Raw genomic sequence first — 20713 nt, 5'->3', positions numbered from 1 at the left:
CCTGCTGAAGCTTAGGGTACAAGAAGAGGCCTGAAAGGATATAGCTTAAACTTATTTCCTACTGGCCAATGTGGTTGGCCCCAGGCCCATAGGAAAAATACATTCAGATTCACACATATCCTTAAAACATGGGAGAACAGCTTTCTATGAGTACATGGTACTTGCATAAAGCATTTGGGACGACAGAGTCTACCACAGACCAAAACAAAGAGGTATGGGGCACTGAAGCTGGCAAAAATAAATTTAAAAAAATGAAACAAGAACTTTGCAGATAAATGGATGGAACTACGAAAGATCATAAAGTGAGGTAACCCAGATCCAGAAAGACAAATGTTTCATCTTCTCTCTCATTGGAGGCTCTTAGCCCAAATCTTCAGATGTACTCACATATCCTGGAGTAACTGCAAAAATCAGAAAAGTAAGAAAGGGACCGCCAGGGTAAGAGGCGGGGGGGGGGGGGGGGGGGGAGGGGGACAATAGAGAGGTGAATAGCAGGGTATAAGTAATCTTGTATGTAGGGAGTGCTTAGGGAGAGAGGACAAAGAAAAATACAGAAGGAGCGTAAAGTAACAGTAAGAATGAAAAAGTCATAACGAATCATAGTATTAATTTATTCACTAAAAAACTAACGTTTATTATGTTTATGTATAAATACAAACGATATTTTCTCATTTGGGCTCTCTCCTAGAGCCAAAGACAACCTAGCAAAAGCTAACACTAGGCATGAGAAGCCCTCTTTTGAGTTGTTTGTTGGGGTAGTTTAAGAGACTCCCCAACATGCATGCTATTGCTATGCCTAGGCTGTTCTGGAGAGATGGAAGAAAGTCCCTATTGCTGAAGACATCATGCACTTCAGACACAAAGCACAGAGCCTCCTGAACAGGAACTGACCTGAATGCCACCTTCACTGAGAACTAGCTTTTCATGGTACCAGAAGGCACCAACAGCCCTACCTAGGTCTGACTCCTACAAAACACAACGATGATCAGCAGGCACAGCACAAATACCTGGTGGTAGCCAACAGCTCACTAATTGCACTGAAGACCTGTTCAACGGGAGGGAAATTATTCTTGGTACTAGAAACCTAGCCAACTACCAAGGGCTAGTGAAGTCATACATCTGAGAGAACCTACAGCCACCACTTTAACTAAACCTGCATAATCCCTAACTACATTCTAAATCCTTGTCCTTATTCCCACAGGTGACTACAGTCCTTGCTTCTCATGAAGGAAACTTCTCTTTGCAACAGAGACCATTACAGAAAACCACAACCAATCAAAATGCAGACTATGGAGACCAGTTCCAATGAATACATCTAAAAACACTCCTGTACTTTCTTAAAGCACATGGAACCCTGCTGAAGAGGTGGCAGAAAGGTTGTAAGAGCTAGATGATCAGAGAGCTTGATGTGAGACTGTCTCCTAGTAATGTCAGAAGCTACACCCATTATGTCTCACCAACAAAACAGCCTAAACAAGAGACGAACAAGGACAACAATAGACATGCTAAAGTGGATGAGGGGAGGGGGTCACAAAGCCTCAACCCCCACACAAAGAACTGTAAGTACTAAGGAATGCTGAGGGTGGGAGAAATAGTATTATTTGTCAGGGGAAAAAAAGTACACCAATTGGTTAATCTAATACCAAATGGTCAGCCTTGAAAACATAAAAGTAACTTTACATATACTGAGCAGGTTTTATTTATTTTTAAAAATACATATGTATATACATATATGCGTGTACACAATCAATTTTAAAAGGCCATGAATTTGAAAGAGAGCAAGGAGGGGCTTATAGGAGAGAGTAGAGGGAGAAATGATGTAATCATATTACAATCTCAAAAGAAAAGAAAAAAATTAAACACACACATATTCTCATTACTAGTCATGTTGCAGCACATTTTACCCTGTTCTAGGAATATCTTTGCTGAAATACTGGTTACACAACACGAGTATGAGAAGGCCCATTCCTCTCCTGGTCCTAGAGCAGTGGCTACTTCACATTCATGACGACAGCACTGTTTAATTGTGTGATCTGTGTCAGTGGGGAAGTACAAACAGGATTACTTTTCCATCTGACTAGCTCTTGCAGCTGGTGAGAACAGCACTTATATCATGAGCCAGACTGCACTGCCTGGAGCCAGGCCAGTGGCTATGTGCCGAGGCAGCTCTTAGAAGCCTTAATCCTTTTTTTGCTCAGTTTGTACATACCCTACCCCTCCTGTCTTGGACTTGCCAGGTTGGGGCCCATTACTTCAGACGCTACAGTATTGTATACCCTGAATCTTCTCTTGAACCAGAAGGTGAAGATAAGTCAGCATTTTTGCTAAGGATTGAATGTGAGATATACTCAAGTTCTGTGTCCCCCACTGGAAGGGACATGGGCCAACAAGGATCTTTCTTACAGCCAGGAAGACCAGAGGCCAGGCCGGGGCTGGCTACAACCACACCAATAGAATTCTAGTGCCTTTCCTTTAGAAGAAAGCAATAGGCAGGCAGGACAGCTACACTGGGAGTATGAGAGAGCTGAATTTTTTCCTCTTCTCTGTAAAGGTTGCCAACAAGCTGGATAGAAAACAGCTTGTGTACAGTTTAAAAAAAGGAGGAGGAGGAGGAGAAGAAGAAGGAGAAGGAAGCAGCAGCAGCAGCAGCTGTACTGTCACATACAGGTTCCATCATGGTGCTGAAAGCTCAATCTGGACAGAAAGATTCATGAATTTAAAATGTTTCTATAAGGAACATGCGATGAAAATCAAACCAAGCACTGCTATGGACACAAGATTGCTGAGCTAACTCTACTCCTGTAAAGGAGCACAGAGTAGATAAATACTGTCAGCTGACAGACATAGGTCTTTCAATATAATCCTTTCTTCTGTTACCACAATATGAAAGAAACCACAAACTGGCAAAAAGGTAAGTCCGGCCACAGTAGAATAAGCTCCAACTGGCCTGAGGGCTAGTTTGTAAGCCCTGTTCCACAGAATTCTAGACTTTCTGAAAAAAAGGGGAAAGGGAAATGTTACATAATAAAATAGTTTTTTAAAATAATAAAAACTCAGATGATGTTAGGTTCAGATGTACACATAGACACATGCATGGACTACAGGGAAAAAGGTAGCTGCAGTGGCAGGTCTGTGAATGACTATGCTTATTTACACTAAAAAGCCACCCATCCAACAACCCACCACATATATAAAAACAGTCTAGTTTCTTTGTCATCCATTTCCTTTCACAAACACCCATTTTGGACTCCATAAAGTCTGTCTGCCTGTCAACACTACTACCATGAGTTCTTTGTTATGAAGATAATTGGGAGGGGGGGGGGAGACACAGGGTCTCACTATGTAGCTCTGGCTGTCCTGGAACTCACTATGTAATCACAGAGATCCACCTGCCTCTGCCTCCTGAATGCTAGGATTAAAAATATGTGTCACTATGCCTGGCGTGAAGCTGATTTTAAAAACATGTTACATGGGCTGATTTCTAGGCACTTATGTGTATGTTTTGTCTGCATCTGGGTATATGTGTGCTGGTGCCTTTAAAGGAGCAAAGAGGGCATCAGATCCTATGGAACTAGTTATAAATGTTTGTGAGCCACAATGTGGGTGCTGGGAACTAACTGATCCTTTGGAAGAACAGCAAGTGATCTTAACTGCCAAGGCAATCTCTCCAGCCCCTGATTTCTAGGCACTTTTAAGTGGCTCCAGGAAAGGTAACCTTTCTTCTCTCCTTGCCTCACGAACTCCAACTATACAGGATGGGGAACGAAGTAAAAGTAACACAGGAAGTAACACAAAATTAATGTCAGGCTTATATATAAAGACTGAGGTCTCTACTTACAAAGCAGGAAGTAAAGAATAACCCAAGACCAGAAGATCACAGTCAGTGATAGCTGACAGTGTCTAAAATGTTGTTTATGCCAGGCAGCGGTGGCACTCACTTTTAGTCCAGCACTGGGGAGGCAGAAGCAGGCAGATCTACAAAGTGAATTCTTGGACAGCCAAATCTGTTACACTAGAAATCCTGTCTTGAAAATCCAAAGTGATATTCACAACCAATACAAACCCAGACGGTATAAAAAAAATTAAGTTCTATACCTTCATAGATGCATTTGACAGTCAGTGAGGCTCCTAGGTAAACAGGTCAAGGGGTTTTGGCTTCCACATACCACTTACTTAAATAAGCCACTCAGTTAGCCATCTTCATGTATTACCAGGGAGTCCTCAGCCACTGTTCCATTTTTTCACTGTGCAGAAAATCTAACCAAGTCAGTTTGAGGGGGATGCTTGCACTTAAACTGACACCTTCTCAATAACTTCCAGTATGACTAGGAGCTGAATGGAAATAAACCCTATACCATTTTAAATGAGAACAGTTAAGAGCAGCCCCTCCCTCAAAAAGAAAAAAAGAAAAAACCCTAAACAAAAGCTATGACCTTGCAAGAAATAATGTTCCTATTTGTAACCCACAGAAATCAAGTATCCCAACCCAGAAACTAGTAAGAGGGAGGATGGAAGTGGTACAGGGAAAAAGCAAGTAACATAAGGTATGTCTCATTTCCTCTTGGGGCTTTCCCAATTGCCCTTGTCTCTGTGAAAGGGCAATGATAATCAGCCCCTCCCTGGTGTATCTAGGTATCCAGAGGAACCTCAGGAGCACCCAGGTTGGCAGAACCCATAATGAAGACTCCTTTGCAGACTACTTTGTCTTCTGGGTCTAATTACTAACAAAGAGTTAGGCTGGGAACATAGCTCAGTTGGATAGAGTCACATAATCTGGGCATGGTAGCACGTGCCTGTACCTATAACCCCAGGACAGGGGTGGGTAGAGTCAAGAGGAGATCAGAAGTTCAAGGTTGTTCTTGGCTTCAGAAAGTTTGAGGCCTATCTGGGGATATATGAGCTCCAACTCCAAAACCCCAAATAAAATAAAACAAAAAACAAAGAGGAAAAATGTCATTCACAGATAGGAACTTTTAAACCAAAGCAAACCAAAAACCGGGCACAGACTATCACATCTATCACACTACGGATGACAATGTACTCCATAGACAACCCTGTTGCTTCTGTATTAAGAACTAAAAAGATGGAACTAATATTCATGTAATAATTTTTTAAGATTTATTTACTTATTATATAGACAGTGTTCTGCCTGCATGTATGCCTGAGCACCACAAGATGGAACCAGATCTCATTATAGATGGTTGGGAGCCACCATGTGGTTGCTGGAAATTAACTCATGACCTCTGGAAGAGCTGCCAGTACTCTTAAGCTCTGAGCCATCTCTCCAGGCCCCACGTAATAATTTTAAAATACAGAACAACACATTAAAACACACAGGGGTGGTGGTGCATGCCTTTTACAACAGCACTTGGGAGGCAGAGGCAGGCAGATCTCAGTGAGTCTGAGGCCAGTATGATCTACAAAGTGAGTTCCAGGACAGCCAGGACTGTTACAAAGAGAAACCACATCTCAAAAAACAAAACAAAACAAAACAAAACAACAACAACAAAAAACAAAAACAAAAACAACAACAAAAAAAAAAACCAAAAATCCAGGGGCATATGCATACTCCACAGGAGGAAAAAAAATAGAAAAATAATCTGTCTTTGCTTCATTTTATTTTCTATTTCCCATCTTCCTGGCTGGTAAAATATAGTTTCCAGTCTAGGGGAAAAAAGAAGGAAAAAAAAAAGGGGGAAGAGGAGGAAGAAGAAGAGGAGGAGAAGTTGTTGAAGTTGAAGTAAAGAGATCTTAAATACCCAGGTTTGAGTAGAGGCACATGAGAAGTACCCTACTTTGTTAGAATGAAGCCCACCTTGGTATGGAAACATATATGGAGAGAGAAGAATCCACACACTACAGCCTTCCTCACTCTCCAACTTTCTGCATGTCTCACTTAGGGGTGGAGGCACTCTTGTCACAATAACCTGCCCTCTCTGCCATAAGGTAAGTAAGAGATGTGGCAGAGTCTCTGCCTTTCATTAGCTTAACACATGGAACCAACACAATGCTACACCAACACAAGGCAGAGACTGAGCAGGCACTGGGGTACTCGCAGCCTGAGATCTCATTAGGACAAATGTGATACCAGCCAAGAATTCACCAAGACAAAGGCTAAGAGACTCCAGCATCACAGAGAAAGGAAAGTAAGAGTGAAGTACCTCAGAGATGGAAATTCCATCAATGACACTGTATCTATGTATATCTACAGAAATGGTAACTCATATGGCACATTAACATAAAAAGAGGTAAAGTCAATAGTTGGCTTGCTGAATCTCTTATGTCCAAAACATTTCAATATGCTATCACTATTTATAAAAACAACGTAAATTATTGGCTAGGTCTAGAGGCAAACTTCAAGTTTTAGGCCAGCCTGGTCTTCAGAAACAAACAACAAAAGAGGCAGGGTTGGAGGAAGTGAAATAGCTCAATGGGTAAAGGGTTTACTGTACAAGCCTGACAACCTAAGTTTGATCCCCATAACCCACAGGAGGAAAACCAACTCCCAAAAGTTATCCTCTGACTTTCACATAATTATCTGCATTCTTTCACAAACCCCAAAAACAATTAAAAAAAAAAGTTTAATATTCCATACTTAATCTTGGCACTCCACACTGTACAACTCAAACTGGAGAAAAATTTTTCACTCAAAAATATATGGTCAAGAATGAGCATGTAGATCAGTTGGTAGTAGTTGCTTAGATGCATGAAGCCTTCAAGTTCAAGTCCCAGCACCGCACACACTGAACACTAGCAGTGCATGTCTGTTAATTCAGAATGCTTATTTAAAAGAAAACTATGTAGTAAGTGTAAATGGGAGAAGACATTTTTGAAAACACAGGAGTATCTCGATATGGGGGGGGAAAAATCGTTGTTGATTTTCCTGTTACAAAACTCCTTCTAGCCAGGTGGTGGTGGTGCATGCCTTTAATCCCAGCTCTCGGGAGGCAGAGGCAGGTGGATCTCTGTTGAGTTCGAGGCCAGCCTAGTCTACAGAGCTAGTTCTAGGACAGCCAAGGCTACACAGAGAAAGAAATCCTGTCTTGAGAAACCAAAAAACAACCAACTGCTTACTAGAGCTCAGGCGGTGGTAGCACATGCCTTTAATCCCCAGCACTTGGGAGACACAAGCAGGTGATCTCGTGAGTTTGAGGCCAGCCTGGTCTACAGAGCAAGTTCCAGAACAGCCAGGGTGACACAGAGAAAGAAAACAGCCAGGGTGACACAGAGAAAGAAACCCTGTCTTTGAAAAACAAGCAAAGGAACAAGATAGACAGACAGACAAAGTAAATAAGCAAATAGATAGATAGATAGATAGATAGATAGATAGATAGATAGATAGATAGATAGATAAGGCTGCTGTGGTGTTAAAAAGACATGGCCTCACTTCATAGCCCTGGCTGGCCTCAAACTCAGAGGTCCTCAGCACTAGAATTAAAGGTGAGGCACCAAGCCAGCCCTCCTTACCCTTTATGGAGGTTATTGACAAAGGGTACCCCAATCTGGCCTCTAAATCATGATCCTCCTGCCTGAGCCTCCCCAGTGCACTAGAATTACAGGCATAGTCATTATGCTACCCACCTCTCCATTTTAAACAAAGACTAATCCCTGGCGGTGGTGGTGCATGCACTCCGGAGGCAGTCAGGTGGATGGATCTCTGTGAGTTCAAGGCCAGTCTGGTCTACAAAGCAAGACCCAGGATAGGCACCAAAGTTACATAGAGAAACCCTGTCTTGAAAAACCAAATAAACAAATACTAAAACCTTTATGTACATTTACATTACTATATAACCACCACCCACACCACATCTCTAACTTTTTCCATCCTGCATCCATTAAACACAAATTCCCTGCTTCTCTGATTTCAGTCCCTGGCAACTAACTACCTTTCTATCTCTAGAAGCCTCACTTGAGTGGAACTTAATGCTGTGGGATATCCTGTATGTTGTGAATATATATTGCTATGATTTATTGATAAATAAAACACTGACTGGCCAGTAGCCAGGTAGGAAGTATAGGCGGGACTAGCAGAGAGAATTGGGAGAACAGGAAGGTGGAGTGGAGAAGATGCTGCCAGCTACCATGATGAGGAGCAGGGTGTAAAGTACTGGTAAGCCTGCTACGGCCATACAGTTTGTAAGCAATATAAGTCTCTGTGTGTTTACTTGATTGGGTCTGAGCGGCTGCGGGACTGGTGGGTGAGAGAGATTTGTCCTGACCGTGGGCCAGGCAGGACTGGGGAAAACTTCAGCTACAACTTCATGGATTATTTCATTTAACAGGATCTACATTACAGCATGTCAGAAGTCCCTTGCCAGCTTTAAGGTTGACTGTACACATAAACCATACTTTATTTACATATTCATCAGTTCCTGGACACTTCGATTTCTTTCTTTTTTTTAATGTGTGTCTTGTGTACATGTATGCAAGTGCACCACACGTGTGCCTGGTGCTAGAAGAGGTCAGAAGGAGGAATTGGGAGTCACAGATGATTGTGAGTCACTGCATGGGTGCTGGGAACCAAACCAGAGTCCTCTGTTAGAACAGCCAGTGCTCAAAAAAAAAAGAACAGCCAGTGCTCTTAACCACTGGGTCATTTTCCCAATCCTCCTCCCCTTCCCACTTTTTTTTTTTTAAAATTTGTGTGGTTATTGTAAATCATGTTGCTATATAGGTATAGGTGTACAAATATCCATTTACATCCCTGATTATAAGAGAATGTCCTGTTTGTCTGCTGAGACAAGATAGCTTAGGCTGGCCTTGAACTCATGATCCTCCTGATCTGACTTCTAAGTACCTAGATTACAAGTATGCACCACCACACTCAACAAGAATGCCCTCATTATTTCATTTTAGCAGGCATACAGGTGTGTGTGTGTGTTTGTGTGTGTGATATGTGCCTGTAGGCCTGAAACTGATACTAGGTATCTTCCTTGATTTAACTCTACTTTATTAAGACAGGATCTCTCTACTGAACTCAGAACTTGGTGATCACCCAGTCTAACCAGCCAGCTTATCCTGGTGGTCCTACCCCTCCTTCCTCAGTGCTAAGATAACAGATGGCAGCCATACCTCCACAGCTTTTACAAAGGTTCCTCATGTTTGCACAGCAAGTGCTTTATCCACTGAGCCGTCTCCACAGCCTCATGCCCTCATTCTTAAAAAGATGTCTGTGAAATTACAGAAGAAGTAAAATATCACATCTGAAGCTTCCCTTGGGGGAGCGTGTGAATTACAAGAGGGGTGGTGACACATGGGAGTAGTCTGAACTACTCTAAAGGCTGAGGTAAGAGAAAGATCTCTAAAGCCGGGAATTAAGGCCAGCCTGGGCAACATAGTGAGACCTCCCAAGGAGAACAAAGACTTCTTGTAAATATATCACAATTCTAACTGATGATGAGTCTTTCTAAAGGATTTGAAGGCTCCCAAAAAGCATTTTGGTGTGTACATGTAATCTTACTACCCTACAGGCTGAGGTATGAAGTTCCTGGATTTGAAGCCAGCCTTGGCTACATGTGAGACCCTCTCAGAAAAAACAAAACTTTTAAAAGTCCCTAACTTAAAATCCAGCATTAGGTGCTAGAACAGAAAAAATAACCACAATGAAAGTGGCCATGGCGGGGCTGGAGAGATGGCTCAGCGGTTAAGAGCACTGGCTGTTCTTCCAGAGGTACCGAGTTCAATTCCCAGCAACCACATGGTGGCTCACAACCATCTGTAATGAGATCTGGTGCCCTCTTCTGGCCTGAAGAGACACATGCAGGCAGAACACTGTATACTGTATATGTAATAAATAAATCTTAAAAAAAAAAAAGTGGCCATGGCTTCTGGTCTAAGGCTGAGCCTGCATTTGATTTCCTATGTCTAATGAGATTCTTCTCAAAAGTGAGAGGAACTGAGGGCACTAAAAAGAGAAGACCATGCTCCCACAGGGATGGCAATCTGTCTACTAGTCATCTTACTTAGGAGTCTACATCACACAAACCCTCTGAGATCTTTGTTGAGGGGATGGGAACAGGAACAAGTTTGGCAGAGAGGTTACTAGAGGAACAGAACAAAACCACAAAGGGGAAGGAGGTGCTAAGGACATAGATCAGTGTAGAGCACATGTTTCTTATGTACAAAGCTCCAGTTTCAATCCCTAGCGTACACACCCTACAATTTTTAAAATAATTTAAGAGCTTGGAACAGACTGGATTCTCAAGCATCAAGACCAAAGGGAACACAGCACAGCAGGTTAGAAGTGGCATGTAGGGTCACATGGTCTTAGGGTATTGTCAGCTTAATTAAAATAGGAGAAAAACAAGTTTGATCTCCAAGAGTCACACAGTACATGCAAAGGGAGAAGCAGAAGCCACTCTTAAAATACTAAAGTGAGGTACATAAAAGGCTCCCACCCATAGCAGAAACTAAAGGAAAATCTTAGAACAAGGAAAATACACTAAGAAGTTTCCAGAGTCTAACAAACATATATACTGAGCTCTTCGCACCATTAGATAGCTTCTCCAAAGGGTACACAAATGTATGAGCTTTATAGCGTTCCCTGTTCTTGCCACAACAGCTGAGCAGCTGGGTATACATAAGCCAGTGCTTTGTCATAAGTAAGGGGGCATTCAGGACCCCTCAGGACAGTACCAAGGGCAAGGGTAATTAAGGTACCTTCTGTAGCAGATGGAAGAAGGCAGACCTCTAAGTATACTGCTCTGTGAATGCTTGAACGAGTTTTTATTGCTGTGAAACATGCTTACAGAATCATCTGCTTAGGGAACAGAAAGGTTATAGGAATAGACTACTGGGCCCTCCACAGACAGACTGATGAGATTGCCCATCTTTGTCAAAGCAACTCCAATAGGCACACACTCCCAGCCCCAATAAATCCCTCTGGTGCACAACACTCTAAAAGAGTAGGGTTTTTTAGCTGATGGTGCACACTTGTTGAAGTAGGAAGATATAGAGTTCAAGAGTAGCCTCAGCTACATGAGATCCTGTCTCAAAAGAATAAACTCCAAGATTGGGTGCATTTGTTTTCATGCCCCAAATCTGAAAATAAGAAGCATTTTTCCTGAATCTAAACTGTTCCATGTAGCTAAACCTGACAAGAACAAGAGCTAAGATGTGCCTTATGGGGACACTGGACTTGTATGCCCATGGAGTACTACTTCTAACTGGTTCCAGACAGAGGGCTACCTCTTGGGGTGCCATAGGTACCTCACAGCAAGGGGCTTGGGTCAAGACAAGATTCATGAGACAGTAGGTGAAGGGGAAAAAGCAGTCGCAATTTTCAGTTCTTGGAGAAATTTGGTTTTTGAAGCAATACAAACAAGTTAAAAACAGATGCCCTTTTGAGTTGGCCATAGTGCACAAATCTATAATCCCAACATTTGGAAAGCTAAGTGTGTTTTCTCCTCCTTTCATCCCCTGCTGTATTACAGATGGGACTCCGGGCCCTGAGGAAGCAAGACAAGTGCTTTGTTGCTGTGCTATACTCCCAACCCTTATAGTTTTTTGAGAAAGGGGTGTACCACCACACCCAGTGCACCAAGATTTATATACTCTATATACAAATTTGTATACCCAGAGAATAAAATCATTAATGATTTTACTGAAGATCTATTTGGGATTAAAATAAACTAGTAAATAAATAAATGAGTAAATAAAATAAACTATGGTTGGAAAACGGCTCTGAGGTTAAGAGAACTGGCTGCTTTCCCAGATACCAGGTTCAGTTCCCAGCACCCTTATCAGGTGGTCACAACTGTCTGTTAATTCCAGTTCCTGGGGGATCTGATGCCCTCCTCCTGTGGTGCACAGACACACCTATCAAGGCCTTCAACCTGAAATTCTAATAGCAAACTAAGTAGAGGAACATGAAGATTATTAAAGGATTTACAGCCAAAGAGGTGGTGCATACCTTTAAACCCAGCACTCAAGAGGGAGAGGCAGGGGAACCACTATGCTCATGGTCTATAGAGCAAGTTCCAGGATGGCCAGGGATACACAGAGAAACCCTGTCTCAAATATGCAAAAACAAAACTAAAAAGGATATAAAAATGTTGGTCAAAATAAAAAAATCTGTGCTAGCCAGGCCTGGTAACACATGCCTTTAATCCCAGCACCCAAAAGGCAGAGGCAGGGGAATCTCTGAGTTCAAGGCCAGCCTGCTCTACATGGCGAGTCTCAGGGCCAGTTGGGCTATACAGTGATAAAGAAATAGCTAATTTTTAAAAACTCGTAGTGTGTAAGCTCAATTCTCTTTAAAAAAAGTCAGCACTGGCTTACAACAGAATTTTAGATGTGCCTTCACTAATCCTGTTATCATGCTAGACACAAAAATAGAATCTGCTCCCTTGGAGTTCACTAGTTGCCATAGAAATGGCATTGAAATCCATTAGACTTTCAGGTGAAGAAACGTACTATGGGTGCTGAAGAAAAGCCTTATTAAATCCAGTACAAACGTACACCCTTTTAATAATAAATGGGTGCAGTACAACCCAGAATACCTCCCCCCAAAGAATGCTCATGGAAGAATCTAGGCAAATCTGACTCAAGTGGGTTGCCTTCCCCTCTAGGGCACCATATTCTGTACCACCAGGCTTTAGCTCTGTCCTAGAGTCTGAATTACCAGAACCCACACATCTCCTTCCCTCTCCATACAATACTTTCCATGTTTCTATTGTTTCTTTTTTGTTCTAAGACATATTTATAAAAATATCCCCCCCCCCCAACACTCCCACACACAAGTTCCCTCCTGGAGTTGGCTCACTGTCTATTATTGGCTACTGTTTGTTAGATGTATCTACTAAAGACTTGATTTCAAACCAAAGACCAATCTTGAGGCTTTAAAAAGTATTCTTGTGGTGGTGCATACTTTTTTTAATTCCAGCACTTGGGAAGCAGAGGAAGGGGAGAGGGTGTTCTTGGTATTGAGGTATAAACAGATGGCAGAGTACTGGTACCTTACAAAGCACCAGGTTCCATTCCCAGTACCACCAAAAGAGGGGAAGAAATCTTCAGTTACAGAAGTAGAGGATATATATCTGACTACTCCAGTAGGACCTAGATGGAAAACAAGCACCATGGCACAATGAACACCATAAAAGCCCCAATCAATGAGTAAGGGTGCAAGCTGCTCCTGCGATCTGTCCACTGTTTACAGCTACCTAATCACTAACAAACATAAAGATTGCTTCTGACTTTGCCTCCTCCACACAAAAAAAGTTGTTTGAAAGGTAAAGAATGGGCTGCATATTAACTCTTGGTTAAGGCTGGTCAAGGAGCAATAGCAGGCCTGGAGATGACTTCAGTCACCTCATCTCTGTCTTTTGAACTGTTTACTAATAGATTAGGTTGAAAACTGGATTTCTCACTCAGCCACTCAACAAAATAACTTATTACATACTTTGTTGCACTACAAAACTTTTGAGATAGATAGGGAGCAAAGAAATAAGAGAGCCTGGTCAGGTAAAATGGGAGTTTTCGTTATGGCTTTCTCTGCTGAGGCTCTGTGGTTCTTAATCTTTTCTCATTTCCTCCATATAATACAATAAATGAAATGACATAATCAATCTAACTTTCTCCACTGGAATATCCCATTTACATACAGATTTATCTAAAGCTGGCTTCCCAGATTAACTACCCGTTTTGACTACGAAGTCTTAACCCCAGCTTTCATTCTTCAACAGAGACACTACCACTTGTAAAGCTAAGGAAAAAGAAGTGCATCTATTACTTTGCATAAGACAATTCATTAAGCCAAACCTACATTACGACTTTGGTGCTGTACATGCTGTGCTTGCTATTTTACCTACTGAATCCTCTGGAAGAGTTAAGTGTGTGATCTGATCTGATTCCACCTGAATCCCACCCTCTCAAAAGCAGGTTACAATGACAGAACCCAGAGGTAATCCCTTGTGGGGATAGGGGTATCCCCTAAATAAACACTGCAATCCTAAGCACTGCTGAATGATTGCTACTCAACTAACTAGTCAGAATTTTCATCTCACCAGTATGTTCTATCTTTAATTAGGAAGGAAAGACAAAGAAAGAAGCCACTATGAATAAATTGATCTCATCCAGTTTACTCTTATTTTTTAACCCCCAAACTGAATCCTTTTTTCTCTTTGAAAACTATGGACCCAACAGTGGAACTTTTATTTCTGCCAATAACAAAAGGGAAACTCATTCTCAACCTCAAGGGATTGCAAAGTTACAGGTGTAGAATAAAATAAATGAGGAAGGGCACCCTAATAAAGGGAAAAAACTCTTCACATCTTCCGGGGAAAGCTGGAAATTCTCTAGGAATTCAGGTGCTATCATCACTTTCCTCCATCTCAACAGAGGCCATGGCATTCATCAACTGATACTTGGGGTAGGTGTATCAGTTAACACGGAGATAGAATTAAGGAAGTTAAACTGTCTGGCAGTCATTCTGACAGCCATTTTAAACCCAACCAGTTTCAGTTAGAGCCTACTGAAGAGGAATTTCTAAACTACAGACACCCTGTCCCACAAAGATTAAGGAAGGTTTACGTCAGTAGTTCTCAACCTTTCTAATGCTGAAACCCTTTAAATTTTCTTCACGTTGTGGTGGACCCCCCACCATAAAATTTTTTCATTACTACTTCATAACTGTAATTTATGAATTGTGATGTAAATATCTGATATGTAGGATATCTGATATGCAACTCCCATGAAAGAGTCATTGACAACTCTCAATGGGTTGCGACACCACAGGTTGAGAACTGCTGGCTGAGGCAAGAAGACAAGAGTTCAAGGAAAGGCTTAATCACATAGGCTAGTGGTTCTCAACCTTCCTAATGCTTCAACCCTTTAAAACGGTTCCTTATGTTGTGATGACCCCCTACTATAAAATTATTTTTGTTGCTACTTGGTAACTGTAATTTTGCTGTCATGAATCGTAACATAAAAATCTGATGTGACCCCTGTGAAAGGGTCGTTTGACACCCAGTACTCAGCCCCCAATTGCAACAAAGCAGAGCAGGGTGGGGTAAGAATTCAGCTAGAATCACCTAGGCAGTACTCAAGGAAACACCTAGAAACAAAAATCAAGCGTTTCCATTTCATAACCATCTGGGGCTGCAAGACTCAGGTGTCTTATCTATACCCTGAAAGGCCTCTTTACTGCTGGAAATGATGAAACTGAGAAGCCAGTCAATAAACTAGTATACTACAGAGAAAATGGCTTGACTAAGGAAGGCACTATGGGCAAATAAAATATTTCTCTGCAGTTTAAGAAGCACAAATATCCCCAAAACTGAATTGTTTCTGGTGTGGTATCACACAATTTGGGACTTAAAAGGACTCCAGGAAGACAACTCTCTGTTCACAGCTAGGTAGATATGACATGTACCCCTCCAAGGAGCCTTAAAAGGGTGCATCTGGCCAAGATCATCTTGCTGCATGGACACCTGGGAAGCTGTGATCAACAGCTGTCCATTGCCAATACCAACAACTCAAGGAGGCTGCTGGAAGCACTGTGCAAAATAAGACATTCAGACCAAAAAAAACCCAAGCTGTTTACACTGATACAAGCCTGCAGTCTCTAATACTTGGGAGCTTACCCTTCCCTCCTGCTTTTTGGACTACCTTGGGCCCTGTCTCAAACAAAAAAGCAAACAACAAATACCTTTACCTCAAAACAAAGTTAGCTTAACCCTTAGGTACCCGTGGAAGAACAAGAACTAAAAAGCAGACCTAAAACACAGAGCTTAACTTATTAATTTCACCAGGGTGGACAGTTTAAGAATCCCAGATCATTTGCACCTCACAACATTGCCCCAAAACTAGAGGCCATAGGAAGGTGGTACTTGGTAAAAACACTACAATGTCCAGAAACAGAGAAGGCATGCTTACCTCAGTTCTCAGGACACCAGATTATAAATAAACACAGCCAAATGATAGGGGAGAGGAACAGTCAAAGGTATCAGTAAGCAACAATTCAATACCAGCTATGCTGTTTCACAAAAAGAAAATTCAGGCAAAATTTAACTGTCACAGAAGAGTACAAAAGCCTATAATCTTTGATAAATATAGTCATTGACCAATTCAGAACACCAATTTTTAAATATATGGTTTGGGGAGGAGTGCCATGCACACTTTCATTAAAGCACTCAGGAGACAGAGGCAGGCAGATCTCTATGGCCAGGCTAGGCTAGGCTACACAGTGAGAGCATGAGACTCAGTAGTGGTAAGGATATTTACACTGCTATACAGTCATCATTCCTATCCTTCCTCAAAACTGATCCATCATCCAACACAAAGTCTGCGCACTAAACAGTAACTCCTCACTTCTTCTGTCCTGGAAACTAGTGTTCTACTTTTTGTCTATATGACTGCACAAATATCCTCTTTGCATATTTAGAAATATATGTATATGTAGAAGAGCATCATTATTTGTCTACTTGTATCTGGCTGTTTCCACCTGGTATAATGTGTTCAGGATCCACTCATCTTATATAACATGTGCCAATCTCCAAGTCTGAATAATAATACTGCGCTGTATGGGTATAAATGCATTTTGCATATTTCTTCACCTTTCCTAAAGATGGACAGTTAAGGTTGTTTCTGCTGTTTAATTCTGTTAATAGGCCCTCACTATGAAGCCCAAGCTAACCTAAAACTTTTGAACCTCCATGACTACTGTAAATAGTATTGTTGAGGTGGCAATGATACAAGAGGCAATGATACAAGAGGCAATGATACAAGATACAAATAAATAAATAAGTGAATAAATAAATGGATGAGTAAATAAATAAATAAATAAATAAACAAACAAATAAATAAATAAATAAATAAATAAAGTGTCCATTCATGACCAATAGAAATAGGTTCAACACTGAAGGTGGTAACAATTCAATTTCTCCGATTTCATCAGTTTAAGTACAGTCAAAACAGTCAAGTAGGCCATAACAAACCAAACTACCATTCATTATCTCTATCTTCAAACTAACAATGATGCTCAACAAGAGAAATGTGGTAGCAAGAATTAAAAAAGACAAGCAAGTCCAGAGAAGTACAACTTGCCCAATATGTATCTTTTTTGGGGGAGGAGGTGGAGTTCGAGACAGGGTTTCTCTGTGTAGTTTTGCGTCTTTCCTGGAACTAGCTTTGGAGACCAGGCTGGCCTCGAACTCACAGAGATTCACCTGCCTCTGCCCCCCGAGTGCTGGGATTAAAGGTGTGCGCCACCACTGCCCGACCCCAATATGTATCTTGCCTCAAAAGACTGTGGGTTTGGATTTATGACTCAGTTCCTGACCCAGGGTAAGACTAGAAAGCAGTAGTGTGCATAACTACACAGCCAGCAGCATCTAGAATACCTTTACAGTTTTTGATGCTTGGGTTCCTCTCCAGATATTTCAATAAAATAAAGGGGTCCCTAGCAAGTACCAAGTGTTGTATTCCCCCCACCTTTTTTGTTTATTTTTCAAGACAGGGTTTCTCTGTGTAAAAGCCCTGTCTGTCTGGGAACTAGCTTTGTACACCAGGCTGGTCTCAAACTCACAGAGATCCACCTGCCTTGGCCTCCCGAATTCTGGGTTTAAAGGCCTGTGCTGCCATCACTCGGCACAAGCGTATTTTTCAAAAAACCTTTCCTGATGACTCTAACCTTCAAGCCATGATTCTGAACTACTGCACAATCAAGAAATAAGAGAGCGATGCCAGACGCACCAGAAATCTGTGAGTTTTCACAATTTAACTTGGCAACAATTTCCTCATAACCCAAAGCTAAACATTTCTGTATTCAGCAAAACAGGGTGGATACGACTAAGTGTAATGTTCTCTTTCCCCACATATCTGCAGCTGTAACTGATAAAGGCCTGACTATAGTTCAATGAGGAAAGATCAAGTCTCTAGACTGGAGAACCCCAATGCAATTCAGTGGATAAACCCTGGCATGCAGATTTTCTTAGAGCCACTGTTTTGTCCAGTCCAAAAGCAAACATAGGAATGAGAAGAGAGGAGGGCTTTTTCACTACCAGTTTTGAACAAAACTGGAACACAGCTATCTTGTTGGCTGGAAGATGAGGAGACTAGAAAGGGGGCAGGATGATAGGACTGGCCTGGAAATCTAGTGATGATCACCCCCACCCTTTCTCCTACTGTTTTTGTAGAAGCCTTCTCAATATACCAGAAACAATTAACAACCTAGAGCAGGCTTGTGTTTCCACAGGGCAGACTGAGCCCATTTTTTGAGACTCCTCTGCCAGGTTCCCAGGGAAGAATGCAGCAATGACGGCTGGATGCCAGGACTAATCCAAAATGAACAAAATCACTGATCCCCTCAGAGCCCAGGGCTCTAGGGCCTGGCTGATATCCAAGCTCCATGGACAGACTTAGCCACTGGCAGACTGTGGGACCCTGTTCCCTGAGTGGTGAAGTGGTATGGCAGTCAAGAACAGAGACAGGCAGGCAAGGAGGCTCCATGCCAGAAAGGCCATTCAGTAAACAAACCAGCATGTCTAACTCCACAAACACTCAACATCATACTTTCACCTCTGCTGTTTTGTTTTCCTACTCTGCTACCAATTAGAAGTTCCAAGAAAGGGGGCAACAATCCAAAGAATTAAGCACACAGTTAAAGCTGAACTTTGGTAGCACCTGTCAACCTCAGACAACATTTCACTGTCCAGGGAGGCCAGTGTAAGTCTGGGGCCTGTAGACCGTATGCCTAACACCTCAGCGTATCCAGCATGTGGTAGGATCAGGGACACTAAGTTTCCCTATCTCTCTTGCTGAGACATTCCACCTAAGATTTCTTTGAATACACTAGCTTACCCCATCTTCTACAACCCTGCATCTGCCCTCCTTGTGATCTTCCTCAATGTTCTGCAAGTGGACAGATTGATGTATCGCATTCACAGATTCTTAATACTGAGGAACTACACACGCTTTTGCCCTTTATGATCTGGAACAATCAAGGATGTCCTATAAATTGTGTTGAAGTCCTAACTAATCTAATAACAAAAGGAAACAAAAGAGACACAAATGGGAGGGAATAACTAAAAAACTTTCTTTGCAGATGCCATAATTACCTCCTTAGAGGATAAAAAAAAAAAATCAACAAAAACAGTTCTAGAACTAAAAGCAAAGTTGCAGTGCAAGGTTAACATGTGAAAATAACTGCTTTCTTAGAGACCAACAACAAACTGAAATTTTGAATTACAAGCACTCAACTCTATCTTCCATACTGTGCTACTGTGATTGTCTTTGTAACCCCTTCTCCTAGCTGATATGGAAGTGACAATATTAAGGGGGGGCCTGGCAGGTTGGAAGTCCCCAACGTGTTTGAAGCTTAAATTAATCACAAAAGGTCAGGCCCCACATATGCACACGTAGGTACAGAATGTCTAGATAAGACAGCAAAAAACAGTTTATCATAGCTGATTCAAGTGGAGCCCTGAGAACCAATGCAGGTATGTGGAAGCACCTAAAGCAGTCTCCCTGACCTCCCAATCAGTTTCTAACGCACCTGCCACCTGACTATGAGTTTAATGTGACATAAAAAGAAACAAACCATTTTTTTCTAGCTCTGAGAAGCTAATGACAAAGACTGCTCCATTCTAAGATCCACCTGCTTCTCTGGCTGTCTAAATGAATAACCATTGTTGCATCTGTGCACTCTTGACAGCGGCTGCCCCCACAGATGAAATGCTCCTAAATTAACAAGACCTTTGTACAGACCATGACCTTTTGTGGTCCTGAGAAGTTATTTTGGTACAAGAAGAGAATTTTTTTTCACCAGCCTTACATTTTTCTTTTTTTTTAAATTTATTTTATATGTATGAGTTTTTTGCTTGCTTGCATGTCTGATGCCTATGGGGTCAGAAGAGGGCATCAGACCCCCTGGATTGGAGCTACTGACAGTTGTGAGGTCATTAGAGTACTCAGAACTGAATCCAGGTCCTCTGCAAGAACAGCAAGTACTCTTAACCATTTAGCCACCTCCCCAAGCCCATTAACCTTATATAAGAATTAAACAAGCCAGGTAGGTGGTGGAATACGCCTTTAATCCCAGCACTCAGGAGGCAAAGGCAGGTGGTCTGGTCTACAGAGTCAGTTCCAAGATAGCTAGGGGTACACAGAGAATTAAAACAAGAATTAAACAAGATAGTGTGTAAAACTAGCTATTGTAGTAAGTCTTTCCCCCTTTCTAATACATAAACTTGTAATTCTCTAACTATAAAAGTTAATAGTCCTCCACTTAACATTTTTACCATTTTGACAAGAGAATACCATGGTAGTGTCTGGTTTGGTCTCTTTATCACACCCTCAAATGTCAAGAAGGGAAGGTGGAGAGATGGTTGAGTGGGGGAATTACTCTTGCTGACAAGCACAGAACTGAATTTCATCTTTTTTCAGATGGGTGCAGGAAAGAAGATACGTAACTACAAACTTAAAACAGTTTCTCTAACAACTTGTTAACTAAACCATTGTCATAATATACATACTATTGCTAGGAAATCAGATCCATGGGAAGAATGACAATCATTTATCCATTGTAAAATAACCCAACAGTTACCTGAAGCTGGGAGAAAAAAAAGAGCTTGGGGTGGGCCATATATGTTATCTGTGATCTCAGCACTAGGGATATGGAGGCAGGAAGTTAAGTTTGAGGCTATACTAGCTACATAAGACCCTGTCCAAAAATTTCCTGGGATGGGCTCAAGATGGCTCAGAGGTTAAGAACACT

General features: G+C 41.7%; 1 protein-coding gene across 2 annotated transcripts in view; it reads right to left on the bottom strand.

The window, feature by feature from the left end:
* The window catches only part of Brd4 (bromodomain containing 4), an 85474-nt gene that overhangs the window by 40564 nt on the left and 24197 nt on the right, over positions 1-20713 (bottom strand). The gene's annotated exons all lie outside the window — the stretch shown is intronic.

The sequence above is a fragment of the Peromyscus eremicus genome, unplaced genomic scaffold (genome assembly GCF_949786415.1).
Source record: "Peromyscus eremicus unplaced genomic scaffold, PerEre_H2_v1 PerEre#2#chr22_unloc_1, whole genome shotgun sequence".
In the NCBI taxonomy this organism is placed as follows: domain Eukaryota; kingdom Metazoa; phylum Chordata; class Mammalia; order Rodentia; family Cricetidae; genus Peromyscus; species Peromyscus eremicus.
The sequence above is the reverse complement of the archived record's forward strand: the minus strand, read 5'-3'. Positions and strand labels throughout refer to the sequence as shown.